Below are 14,786 nucleotides of genomic sequence, written 5' to 3'. Positions count from 1 at the left end.
ACATCCCGTCTCCCCGTCTCGTGGCTCACTAAGTAGGGAATGTAGTCTATGATGAACCTCTATGAGCAAATGTTTGCAAGGTCTTTGTCATGACCGCAGCCAGTGGGTCGCCCGGCCCATCGGTGTGATGTGGCGTCCCTCGCCTAAGTGTGCTTCGCTCGCCGCCCCCCTGGAGTCTGGACTTCTTTTCCGTGTTTTTTAATGTGGCAAAAAAGTTTACATCAAAGTGTAACGCATCAAATCGACGTTTCGACCCCTAAGGGTCTTTTTCAAGATCAAACAATAAGTGAAATAGGCAGAGTTTAAATACAAAATACAGACTATCAACTCACCAATCTCGTGTGTGCGGCTACCCGAGCCCGGAAGTGTTCCGGCACCTCACGTGATTCTTTGGACGTGCGTCCGTACATGCGACGTGGTTGCTAAGCAATGGAGTGTAAACTCTGTGAAACGTGCAACGTAGTTGCTAAGCAATGGAGTGTAAACTCCGTGATTAGGAAAATGTACAACCAGTGAAGCCCGTGCATAAGAAAGTATGTTGGAAAAAGGGTTAAGAGATCTCATAAACGAGATCATAACGTGGTAGTTAAAACAAAGGAATACAAGAAAAGTATTCTGCAGGAAGATTTCCAATTTGTTAATAATGTATCTATGAGACAGATAGCCGAAGGGTCAGAAATTAAAGTGCAATAAAAAAGTGACAAAAAGGGACACCAGAAGCACAGGATTAAAGGGAAAACCGCCGTTGAGGAAGAGATGAAGCTTGTATTCAATTTATCATCAAAAATTCTAACAGAACAACATTTATCTGTACTTTCTAAAGGGTTGACCTTCGTACCTGTCTCCGAACCGGCCCCTCTTCAAGTCGATATCGAATTTTATAAAAACGTACTTTGACCAACTATGAAAGGTGGAAAGATAGTCCTATAACATCTGATACCACTACCATAACCACTAAACAACCATTTAAAGTGAAGTATAAAGGAGATCTGAAAACTTCTAACACATCCATTAGGACATTTATGCAATCAGTGAGAAATGAATCCGAACAAATACTTAAGAATCCCACTGATAATCGACAGAATCTAACTAGATCAGAAAAGACAGCCCTCAAAGATCTAATGTCAGATCCCAACATTATCATCCGCCCTACGGACAAAGGGGGAGCCATTGTGGTGATGTCCTATGCCAAATACAGAGATGAGATATATAATCAGCTTTCAGATACAACCACTTACCAGAAACTAACATTCGACCCTGTGAAAAAATTTCAAAATAGAATTCAAACTACGATCAGTACCGGGGTCCAGATGGGCTTCATCGACTCAAATTTGGGCAAATTTTTGTACGTGGAACATCCAAAACATCCTGTTCTATACACACTACCCAAAATTCACAAAGACATGTTGAATCCACAAGGAAGACCGATTGTCTCGGCACGAGACAGTCTGCTTGAACCTATCGGCAAATATATTGATCATTACATTAAAACTTCGGTCATGGTCCTTCCAACCTGTTTACGAGACACCAGCGATTTCTTGAAAAATATTAAAAACGTAACCTCAGTGGAAGCACAACATCTACTGGTCACATTAGATGTTAAAAATTTATATACCATTATACCTCATACAGAAGGTATACAAGCACTACGACAGATTCTTTGCAATTCTTCCAAATATGACGGTCCACCTATAGAATTTCTTATGGAGCTCCTACATATAGCCCTCACATGTAATTACTTTAAGTTTGAGGATAATTTTTTCTTACAATTGATGGGCACTTCAATGGGAGCAGCAATGGCACCCTCATATGCCAATGCCTTCATGTTCCTCTTTGAAACTAAACACATTCTGGAGAAGTTTCACAAACAGATACTTTTGTATCATCGCTTTGCAGATTATATTTTTTTTATATGGACAGGAACCACTAGCAGTTTGGAACAAATGATCAATGAAATAAACTCCTTAGAGCTTCCAACATACTTTCTTATGCACGGGCTTCACTGGTTGTACATTTTCCTAATTACGGAGTTTACACTCCATTGCTTAGCAACTACGTTGCACGTTGCGCGTTTCACAGAGTTTACACTCCATTGCTTAGCAACCACGTTGCATGTACGGACACACGTCCAAAGAATCACGTGAGGTGCCGGAACACTTCCGGGCTCGGGTAGCCGCACACACGAGATTGGTGAGTTGATAGTCTGTATTTTGTATTTAAACTCTGCCTATTTCACTTATTGTTTGATCTTGAAAAAGACCCTTAGGGGTCGAAACGTCAATTTGATGCGTTACACTTTGATGTAAACTTTTTTGCCACATTAAAAAACACGGAAAAGAAGTCCTTTTGAGTGCTCCTATTTATCTATGATTATATGTTTGGACGTTGGTAGCACCAAAGGCAAGAACAACGTGAAAGCTTTTTAAGGGTGAGTGCCTAAACCATATCTTTATATATATATATATAGAGAGAGAGAGAGAGAGAGAGAGAGAGAGAGAGAGAGAGAGATAAATACATATAATTACATAAAAATTACAAAAATAAGTGCTCTCTATCTGTAAATGAAGCTGCAGTTCACCAACAAGGTGTTCCCTCAACCTTGTGCAAAACAAGACAAATATATAGAAAAAGGTGAACAGCGCTAGCGGTATACACAGATATATATATATTTTACATACGTAATTGGAGATACTTCTCGGTGGTATAGCTTAAAAGAAAAAACAGAATACAATAATAGTGCAATATATTTTGATGATATAGTGGATGATGGAGGAATATATAATTCTCAATCACACTTTATAAGCTCAATGTCAAGGGCCTGGACGGAATAATCCCCGTCTGTGGATTTCTTGGTGTGCAGTCTTCTAGGTGAACTTATAGGTATGAATTTTCGTGGTATATAGAACGAAAAAAACAAAAAAAAAAACAATGGTATTGTAGCGGAGAGCCGATCTTGCACAGCTATTCTCCACTAGAGATTCCAGTGAGGCTCAGGAACAAGGTGATGTTAAGTCCATAGGCAAGGTTTCCAGCAGGTAAAGTAATACAGCAGTATCCCCATCGCAATCCCAATAACTGGACGACACACAGTTTCAGGAGTAGACTGACAAGCTTTATTCCACAGTTCCTTATAAAGCCCTCTCCCATGCAAGGGAGGAGGTTCTAACACTTAAGACATTATCCAATCTCTAAGTAGTAACCTCCCACAGATCTCCTCCCCTCCTCTAGCATCATAATCCCCTTATTGTGTACACAGTTTTCCCCGAGTTTTGGATGTACCCTAAATACTTGGGGTACATCCACAAATCCAACATCCCCAGATAGCTCTATTCTGGGGGACCAACATACTTAAAAATTAGCCCATTCGGATGAATGGTTCGTGAGATATGGGGTTCCAAAGATTTGACCGACCGCATGGGTAAAGTATCCGAAAACAGTTCCATGCATTTTGGCCCTGCGGTCGGTCACAAACAAGGGAATGAAAACAGGCGAATTGCCTGTGTTATAGAGCCTGGAGAGGGTTTGAATGAATTCCCTTGTTTATGGGGTTCTTTCTACCGAACGTCGGGTCATTCGGTAGTTTCCATACGAATTTCTGGAAGTATGGAGGTCTCAGCGGTGTTTGCCTAGTCAAGTGTCCGATTTTAGTTCCAGACACTCGACGGCAAAACACCGCTGTTCGGTAGTTTAAGATGGCCGCCGCCACGTGTTTGTTTCCCGAATGGCGGCCACCCAGAGGACAAAGACCACACTGCACTGATTGCCAATTACCTGTTTGCAACATTGTTGCAAACGGTAATTGGAGGCACACTCATTCCTGGGTGGTCTGGTTGTTCGGTAGTTTCATTCCCTTGTTTTATTTGAATGATTCTACCGAACAACTAGAGGAATACAATTCTTTACATACATTTAACTGTCATTATACCCGGATACCATGCTTTCTATACATGTACATATACATTAAACCAGCCATATGACCAAATACACTTATTCTCATACATGTCGTGGGACAGCCCGGTACCAATCCGCTACACTGCTCCCCCTTGCCCACAAGCCGGCATACACAGTCTGATCCAACACGGATCGGCTTGGGGATGTCCGGGGGCTCACGGATCATTTCTCTAAGTCAGTTTGTCTTGACAACCCGTCAGCATTTCCATTCTGCTTACCCGGCCGGTACTGGATATTAAAGTCAAAAGGCTGTAGCGCCAAACTCCAGCGCAGCAGCCTGGCGTTGTCTCCAGCCACCCGGTTCAGCCATACTAACGGGTTGTGATCCGTGAGCAAGGAAAAGGGCTGTCCATATAAATAGGGTTGTAGCTTCTTTAGGGCCCACACCACAGCCAGGCATTCCTTTTCGATGGCGGCGTAGCTTACTTCTCGAGGTAACAGTTTGCGACTGATGTAAGCCACTGGATGTTCCCCGCCATCGGCCCCGACTTGACTCAGTACTGCCCCCAATCCAAACATAGAAGCGTCTGTGTGTACAAGAAAACGTTTAGTTGGATTGGGAGCTGCCAAGACAGGGGCATTTATCAGTGCATTTTTCAATTGTTGGAATGCCTGCTCACACTCCGGGGTCCAGTTTACTTGGCGGGGAAGGTTCTTACGGGTCAGGTCAGTGAGGGGTTTGGCCAGGGCGCTATAATTAGAAACAAACTTCCGGTAATACCCTGCTGTCCCTAGAAACGCTAAAACCTGGGTCTTAGTCCTAGGGGTGGGCCACTGGGCTACAGCCTCTACTTTGGCGGGTTCGGGTTTTTGTTTACCGCACCCTACTCTATGTCCCAGGTATTGTACCTCAGCCATGCCGATACTACACTTGGCCGGCTTCAAGGTCAGACCTGCTTCCCTTATCCTATCTAGTACAGCTCCGATGTGAGCTAAGTGTTCCTGCCACGTATTGCTAAAAATAGCAATATCGTCCAGGTAGGCACATGTATAGTCCTGGAATCCATCTAGGAGTCGATCCACCATCCTTTGGAAGGTGGCTGGGGCGTTTTTCATCCCAAATGGCATGACCTTAAACTGGTACAAGCCAAATGGGGTGACAAAGGCCGACTTCGGGATGGCGTCTGGGGCCAGGGGGATTTGCCAATACCCTTTACACAAGTCAATAGTGGTGAGGTATTGGCCCCTGGCCATTCTGTCCAGTAACTCGTCTATCCGGGGCATCGGATAGGCGTCAGATACAGTCTTCTCGTTCAATCTCCTATAGTCCACGCAGAAGCGGGTCGTACCGTCTCGCTTTGGTACGAGGACTACAGGAGATGCCCAAGGACTGTCTGAGGGTTCAATCACCCCCAGTTGGAGCATTTCGTCGATCTCCTTACGCATGTTTGCCCGTACCGCTTCTGGAATGCGGTATGGCGTCTGGCGCATGGGTAGTTGCCCTGGGGTCTCGACCCGGTGAGTTGCCAGAGGCGTGTATCCAGGTACATTAGAGAACGTTTCGCGTTTCTCTTCCAATAGTTGCTGTACCTCGATCCGCTCCTGTGGGCTCAGCCGATCTCCCAGCGTAACCTCCCCTAAATCTCCGGACAGCTGCCCATCCCCCAGCAAATCGGGGAGGGGTAAGCTGTCAAACTCTTCCGTGTTAGGGGCACAGATGGCGGTTACCTCCTCAGTACGCTCGTGGTAGGGCTTCAGCATGTTCACATGGAGCATGCGTCGCCCCCCAGTCCCTGTGCAGGGGCCGATAATATAGGTGGTATCGCATCTTTGCTCCACCACCTTATATGGGCCCTGCCAGGCGGCCTGTAACTTATCATGTCGGACAGGTTTTAAAATTAGTACCTTCTGCCCGACCTGAAAGCTACGGTCCCTGGCTCCCCGATCATACCATGTACGCTGGCGGGTCTGGGCCTCCTGAAGGTTTTCCCGTACCGTCTTGGTCAACGCTTCTAGGCGGTCCCGAAAGGCCAACACATATGGTAGGATGGGAGTGCCATCTGTGCTCCGGTCTCCCTCCCAATGCTCTCTAATAAGATCCAATGGGCCTCGGACCCTCCTTCCAAACAATAATTCAAACGGGGAGAACCCTGTGGATTCCTGCGGCACCTCCCGGTATGCAAATAGGAGGTGCGGCAGGAATCGTTCCCAGTCCTTGTGGGTCTCTGCGAAGGTTCGGAGCATCTGCTTCAAGGTACCATTGAATCGTTCGCAGAGCCCGTTCGTCTGGGGGTGGTAAGGGGCGCTGATAATAGGCTTAATGCCACAGATCCTCCAGAGGTGTTGGGTGAATTCTGCGGTAAACTGGGTACCCTGATCCGAGATAATCTCCCTGGGTAATCCCATCCGGGAGAATATCCGCATGAGGGCATCCGCGACCGTCTCAGCGTGGATGTTGGTCAGAGCCACTGCTTCTGGATACCTGGTGGCATAATCTACGACCGTTAAAATATACCGTTTTCCTGACGGGCTAACTTTATTGAGGGGGCCTATCAGATCCACCGCTATTCGGCTAAAAGGTTCCTCTATTATGGGTAAGGGGTGAAGTTTAGCCTTCCTGCGATCCCCCCTTTTTCCCACTCTCTGGCAGGTATCGCAAGTCGTGCAATATCTGCGTACTTCCTGGCTAATCCCTGGCCAGAAGAAACTCTGGGTTAGTCTGTACCTGGTGCGACTAACCCCTAGATGTCCGGATAGCGGAATATCATGCGCTATCCGGAGTAATTCAGCCCGGTACCGCTGTGGTACCACTAATTGTCTCCTCGCTATCGGGTCTAACCCCGTAATCTGTTTGGTTGTTTCCCTGTATAAAAGTTGTTTATCCCAGATAAACTTCTCTCCCTCCGCCCCGGGGGAACCCGTGCCAACCTTGTCCCTATACACCTGAAGCGTGGGGTCTGTTGCGACTTCAGCTACAAATTCATTAGGTGGAGCCCAGGGGACACATTCTAGAGGGGGGGTAGGGTTGCTTACCTGGACCTCCGGCAGTGTGTTGTGGTCCTGGGTGCGGGCCTGTTGTCGGGTGACTACAGGGTTGACCTCTCCTGTGGTGGGTGACTGGGGCTCAAAAGCAGAAGTGAGCCTCCCCAGATCGTTCCCCAATAAAACCTCCGCCGGTAAATGTGGCATCAACCCCACCTCCACTTCCCCTGCCCCCGCTCCCCAATGTAAATGTACCCTTGCTGTAGGTAGCCGGTACACTGCTCCCCCAGCTACCCGGACGGCAACAGTTTTGTTCAGTTTTGCCTGATCTGAAATCAGGTGGCTCTGTACCAAAGTGATGGTGGCTCCCGAATCTCGTAATCCCCGGACTGCTGTACCATTCAGATATACCGTCTGTCGATGGTGCCGTAGATTATCCACATTGGCCTGGACCGGATCTGCCTCGTGCAGTACCTCCCATTGTTCCACAGTAGTAATGGGGACTGCGGAACCATATGGGGTGGTGACTAGGTCCTGGTAGTGGTGGGCTGCGGCCGCCCTGGGTGGAGGTGGGCCTGGACGAATCCAGGTGGAACGGTCCCGTAGCTGTGGGCATTCCCTTTTATAATGTCCCCACTTCTGGCAGTGATGACAGGGGCCAGCGGTGGGTTGTCGGAACCGGGGCTGTGCAGCGGGTGGTGGAGGTGGTGGTAGCGGTCTCGGTGGAGCTGGGGTGTAGTTGTTTCCCCCGAATGTTTTAAAGGTTGCTTTTGGAGCTGCAGGTTTTTGTGACCTGCGTGCATCCAGGTAGTCATCCGCTTTCCTAGCCGCCTCGGTAAGGGAAGTAGGGTTTCTGTCCCTTACCCATTCCTGGACCTCATTGGTTACTCCCTCATAGAACTGCTCCATCAGCAACATTTGTATTACATCCTCCATAGAACGTGCCTTGCTAGCTTGCACCCACCCGAGCGCTGCCCCCTGTAATCGGCATGCCCACTCTGCGTGCGGGTCCTTCTCTGTTTTCTTTAGATCCCGGAACCTCCGCCGGTATGCCTCGGGTGTTATAGCATACCTGGCGAGTATAATTTCTTTCACTTTACTGTAATTCCTTATTTCGTCATTAGGTACAGTCCGATATGCCTCTGCTGCCCTCCCGGTTAACCTTCCGGCCAAAATAGGTACCCAGTCCTCTGCGTTAATTTTATGCAGTGCACACAGTCTTTCAAAGTCTTGCAGGAAAGTGTCTATATCTTCCTCTGCCTCCACATATGTTTTAAAAGCCTGGTATGGTATTTTAGGCTTACCTTCCTGTGGCACATTAATTGCAGAGCTTTGTTCTGGTGCCTGTGTCCTTAGGATGAATTCTTGTACCTCGGCCATTGTCCTGGTAACAATTTCTGTTGGGGGGTTTTCCCCATAAAAGGATAGCCTGAACTGAACCTGCCTCTGGAATTCCGATCCTTGTGGTGTTCCTCCCGGCTCCCTCTGTGCCGGAACTGAATCGCCCTCCATTCTGTACTCTGCCATGAGTTCTGTAACAAGTACTGCTTTCTTCTTATTGCTGGCTTGTATACCCCTTGCCTCTAGGAGGTCCTTTAGCGTGGAGCGTTTTAGCGCAGAAAAATCAATCTCCATCCGTACTCCATTTACGCTTGTTCCTCTGTGAGTTTGGATCCCAGCGCTGCCAACCAATGTAGCGGAGAGCCGATCTTGCACAGCTATTCTCCACTAGAGATTCCAGTGAGGCTCAGGAACAAGGTGATGTTAAGTCCATAGGCAAGGTTTCCAGCAGGTAAAGTAATACAGCAGTATCCCCATCGCAATCCCAATAACTGGACGACACACAGTTTCAGGAGTAGACTGACAAGCTTTATTCCACAGTTCCTTATAAAGCCCTCTCCCATGCAAGGGAGGAGGTTCTAACACTTAAGACATTATCCAATCTCTAAGTAGTAACCTCCCACAGATCTCCTCCCCTCCTCTAGCATCATAATCCCCTTATTGTGTACACAGTTTTCCCCGAGTTTTGGATGTACCCTAAATACTTGGGGTACATCCACAAATCCAACATCCCCAGATAGCTCTATTCTGGGGGACCAACATACTTAAAAATTAGCCCATTCGGATGAATGGTTCGTGAGATATGGGGTTCCAAAGATTTGACCGACCGCATGGGTAAAGTATCCGAAAACAGTTCCATGCATTTTGGCCCTGCGGTCGGTCACAAACAAGGGAATGAAAACAGGCGAATTGCCTGTGTTATAGAGCCTGGAGAGGGTTTGAATGAATTCCCTTGTTTATGGGGTTCTTTCTACCGAACGTCGGGTCATTCGGTAGTTTCCATACGAATTTCTGGAAGTATGGAGGTCTCAGCGGTGTTTGCCTAGTCAAGTGTCCGATTTTAGTTCCAGACACTCGACGGCAAAACACCGCTGTTCGGTAGTTTAAGATGGCCGCCGCCACGTGTTTGTTTCCCGAATGGCGGCCACCCAGAGGACAAAGACCACACTGCACTGATTGCCAATTACCTGTTTGCAACATTGTTGCAAACGGTAATTGGAGGCACACTCATTCCTGGGTGGTCTGGTTGTTCGGTAGTTTCATTCCCTTGTGTTATTTGAATGATTCTACCGAACAACTAGAGGAATACAATTCTTTACATACATTTAACTGTCATTATACCCGGATACCATGCTTTCTATACATGTACATATACATTAAACCAGCCATATGACCAAATACACTTATTCTCATACATGTCGTGGGACAGCCCGGTACCAATCCGCTACAGGTATAGATAGTAGGTATATGTACAACGCAAATAAAAGAGAACCTACTTACATAGACTAGAGCAATGGACCTGCTCTAGTTTAAACAGCTTCAGGTACACCTAAGGATGTACTGGACCCAAATGTAGCAGCAGCAAGATGAGGTAGGAAGTAGGACTAAAGATAGACTGGGTAATATAAAAATGTATATACTTTATTTTTAACAAATATTTAAAAGTGAATAACAAATATATAAAATACGGCTGGCGGGGCCGGGCCGCCGAGCCGAGCGGCAGCCATCCATGCCGGCTCCGGCTCTGAGCTGCTTAAATATACCAAAATATTCAAAAATAAGACACCAAAAGCATACCTGGAGTAAGGGAGAGGCACAGGAGCAAAACGCAGGGACACCTGCTAAGCCACAGCCGCGCAACCCGAGTAACCGGAGCAAGCTGAGTCCATGAGGCCTACACGCACACGGCAACGGCAGGAGCCACGAGACCAGATGGCTGAGAGAGAGAGAGGGGAAACCGGACCCGGCCCCGCTTCCCCCCCCTCGGGCCGGCGGGGGTGATCCCGGCCCACGAGTCAAATCTCCGGAGACTGGAGGCAGGAGTGCTACAGAGCGGGGAGCTCACCCCCACGCCAAGATGGCCGCTGAAAGCACACGCCGCAAGGAGGGAAGCGAGGTTGCCTGGACCCCCGGTGTGACAAATCCCACGGCTGGACCCCTCCAGGCGGCGGAATGGACGGCACAGAGCCGGCCTGTACCCCAGGATTTGGTGGTGGTCCAGGGAGGGATGCCCCCAACTTTGCGAGCCCTGTGTCGTTGGGGCGAGCTGGACCCCCGGCAGACCGGTAGCCGGGGAGGCGAACACCGGCGACAAGTGTGAGACCGGAGAAGGGTGAGGCACCTAGGGGCTGGAGCTCCGACGGGGACCTGTGGGAGTTGGGGAGGTGCAGGGGACAAGGGGCCGAGGACTTTTCAGGGGTGGGAGTCTGCCGGACTACCGACATCCCTGAGTGCCCACAGCACTGCAGTGCGCCTGATTACACGGCCGGAGCAGGCCTGGAGGGGGAAAAGAGGGGGACAGATGCACCGGGGGTGCTAGAGAGACCTTGCACTAACCGGCCAACTGGATAAATAGGGGCACACCTGACATCAGCATTCCAGAGGCCACAGTAGAGAGCAACCTGCACCGCTACAACCTATCCTGCCAGGCACTACTTTGCCACCTCCAGCGGAGAGGCTCAATTAATGCCGCTATACAGCTCTACTTCACCTGAGCACTGTCCCAAGCAAAGGATAAATAAATCAACGAAGGACCGACAAGACTAATGGGACTGTTTCTTGATACTCCGTTTGTGAACCCGTTCTCTCTGCAATTTTTGTTTTTTAGTTTTTACTTGCTTTGCTTATTTGATATCAGCTAGTTATGGTCAAGCTAGCTCAAAATGCCAAAAGGAATTCATAGTATTCCCATAGTATTAGCGATTAAGGATATATAAGCATATGTTACCCAGCATATCAGAGTTTTAATAGACTAAGTGATATTGACACATCTAATTTGAAGTGTTTATATACTTACTACCTCTAGTTGAACTTGCGCAGGGTAGCGCAGCGAGGACATGACGTTATGTTTTTAAATGACTACCATAAGCTCCACATGTTTCCTATTGCCTATTTACCTGCCTGAATACTACATTGTATATGCTATGCTATGCCTAAGAAACCACACGTGCACGGACCAACCAATGCAAAACACATACACAAATCAGCACACAAAGCACTCGCACAAACCAGTACACAAAGCACTCGCACAAACCAGTACACAAAGCACTCGCACAAACCAGTACACAAAGCACTCGCACAAACCAGTACACAAAGCACTCGCACAAACCAGCAAACACAAAGCACTCGCACAAACCAGCAAACACAAAGCACTCGCACAAACCAGCAAACACAAAGCACTCGCACAAACCAGCATACACAAAGCACTCGCACAAACCAGCATACACAAAGCACTCGCACAAACCAGCAAACACAAAGCACTCGCACAAACCAGCAAACACACAGCACTCGCTCCAACCTGCTAACACACAGCACTCGCTCCAACCAGCTAACACACAGCACTCGCTCAAACCAGCTAACACAAAACACTTGCACAAACCAGCTGACATAAAGCACTCGCTCAAACCAGCTATACAGGATATGACAAATCCGCTTCTGCGTAAGCGACGAAATGTTTGCACCTTTATTAACCAATGCTTATGCCCCTGCGCGGGCAACTACTTGCTTTATTACAAATCAGATTGCTAAATGCGTTTATATTGTGAAAACAATAAAAATATTCAAAACAAATATATAAAATACCAGTCAGAATAAAAAATAAGATCCGTGGTTCTTCCTCACTTAACGCGTTTCGCCGTGGCTTTTTCAAAAGTGCACCTATAATTACATAAAAGATTACTTAAAAGATTACATTAGTATACATGTAGAATTTAAATACCTATAAATGCATATATATTAAAATTCTACGTGTATATTTAAATAATCTTTTAACATAATTATGTGATTTTATTAATTAAAATTTGATTGACATGCCTGACAACACAGGGAGAAAGTGCAGAGAATTCAAACAAAAAGGTTACCCAAACAAAATCTTGAAGAGAGCATACCAACAGGCATCCGCAATTAACAGAAGTGTGAGCTTACGAAATCAGAGACCCAAAACTGATTCCAAGGTGATCCGCTGCATTGGAACATTCGACCAACATTGGGAATCAGTTCTGGAAATCATGTCACACAACTTGCCTATTTTACAGTATGACAAGGACCTTAGAGACAATATCAGCAATTTTCCAACCATTACTGCTCGCAGAGCAAGGAATCTCAGGGACTATCTGGTGCACAGTCATATTGAACCGAACACCCACAACCCAACATGGCTTACACCAACAGCAGGGACTTACCAATGCGGCCACTGTAAGGCCTGTAAATATGTAAAACCATCCAAAACAGTTGAGAGCACGAGAACATCAAAGGTCTACAAGGTCAAAGAATTTATCAATTGCAGTTCGACTAAAGTCATTTACTTAATAACGTGCAGCTGCAAAATTCAATATATCGGTAAAACATACCAACAATTTAAGAGAAGGGTCCTACAACACATTGGTTCCATTGCCAACCTGAAGATCTCCACCCCTGTTGGAAATCATGTGAGATTACAACACAATAGTGACCCTTCTCATCTCACCTTCCAAGCAATTGAAAGATTATCCATGAACTCCAGGAAAGGCAATTATAACAAGTTACTGTTAATGAAGGAATCAAGATGGATCTATCACTTTAAAACTTTGACTCCGAACGGCCTCAATGAGGAGTTTAATTTCACTCCCTTTATTCACAAGTAAAAAAATAATATTCTATTTTTGGGGAATCACCACTGGAAACTGAACATCCCCACTAAGTTTACTACTATATTTCCCTAACAGGATGGTGATAAGACACACACTTTCCTATGTACACAATATTGACATTACTGCTAATTAACCTTACCTTGGATACTAAGCATGGTATACATTCTGCACTCTGGGCTTATTTCATTCTTTCATCTTTATCATTTTTCATCACATTTTCATTTGGCCACCTTCACCTATACTAATACAAAAAGAGAAGTCCTGCGCTTAAGCAGCAAGGACTACAACACACATCAGCCCCAATATATAGTAAAAACCAAAGAAAAGAAAAACGTTACCTGCGCTTTCTCCTTAATCCCTATGCGGGCATTCCTCCAATGGCCATTGGAGCAACTAAATGACCTCCATTTGTCTAAATATGCATAGGGATTAAGGAGAAAGCGCAGGTAACGTTTTTCTTTTCTTTGGTTTTTACTATATATTGGGGCTGATGTGTGTTGTAGTCCTTGCTGCTTAAGCGCAGGACTTCTCTTTTTGTATTTGTATTTGTATTTACTTTGCATCACACAGCCTGGTTGCAATGCTGCTATCCATCCCATGTGTTCCCTATTAAGGGTTAATAAGTATAGGGGTGTATATAAAAAAATACCCCTTTCTGTCTCACTAGAGATATCTTTGCCAGAAGCTCAAGGAAGCAGGCTGAAGGGTCAGTGTTAGGACCCGCTTAGGGGGGTCTGCCTTGACGTTGGCAGGCGGGCATTCCTCCAATGGCCATTGGAGCAACTAAATGACCTCCATTTGTCTAAATATGCATAGGGATTAAGGAGAAAGCGCAGGTAACGTTTTTCTTTTCTTTGGTTTTTACTATATATTGGGGCTGATGTGTGTTGTAGTCCTTGCTGCTTAAGCGCAGGACTTCTCTTTTTGTATTTGTATTTGTATTTACTTTGCATCACACAGCCTGGTTGCAATGCTGCTATCCATCCCATGTGTTCCCTATTAAGGGTTAATAAGTATAGGGGTGTATATAAAAAATACCCCTTTCTGTCTCATTAGAGATATCTTTGCCAGAAGCTCAAGGAAGCAGGCTGAAGGGTCAGTGTTAGGACCCGCTTAGGGGGGTCTGCCTTGACGTTGGCAGCAGGGGCGTATTAGCCGCGAGGCAAACAAGGCATTTGCCTTGGGCGGCATTTTTCAGGGGGTGGCAAAAAAAGCCGCCCCCAAATGCCCAGGGCAAATGCCTTGTTAGCCTTGCGGCTAACAAGGCATGCTGGGCTGCTGGGCAGTGCGGGTAGGTGGGCGGTCGGCGAGGGAGCACTTCCTCCGAGCGGTCTGCTCAGCTCCCTCGCGCGCCGCAGAGTGATGCTGGGAGGCGGAGCCGGAATATGACGTCATTTTGTTTGTATGTCTGTGTGTCTGTTAGTGTGTGTGTGTGTGTATGTCTGTAAGTGTGTATGTCTGTTAGTGTCTGTGTGTTAGTGTGTGTGTGTGTGTATGTCTGTAAGTGTGTATGTCTGTTAGTGTCTGTGTGTTAGTGTGTGTGTGTGTATGTCTGTTAGTGTGTCTGTGTGGGTCTGTTAGTGTGTGTGTGTGTGTATGTCAGTGTGTGTGTGTGTGTATGTCTGTTAGTGTCTGTGTATGTCTGTTAGTGTGTCTGTGTGTGTGTGTGTCTGTTAGTGTGTGTGTGTATGTCTGTAAGTGTGTGTGTGTCTGTTAGTGTGTGTG

The sequence above is a fragment of the Pelobates fuscus genome, chromosome 1, assembly GCF_036172605.1.
Source record: "Pelobates fuscus isolate aPelFus1 chromosome 1, aPelFus1.pri, whole genome shotgun sequence".
Lineage (NCBI taxonomy): Eukaryota > Metazoa > Chordata > Amphibia > Anura > Pelobatidae > Pelobates > Pelobates fuscus.
Note: the sequence above shows the minus strand (reverse complement) of the source record.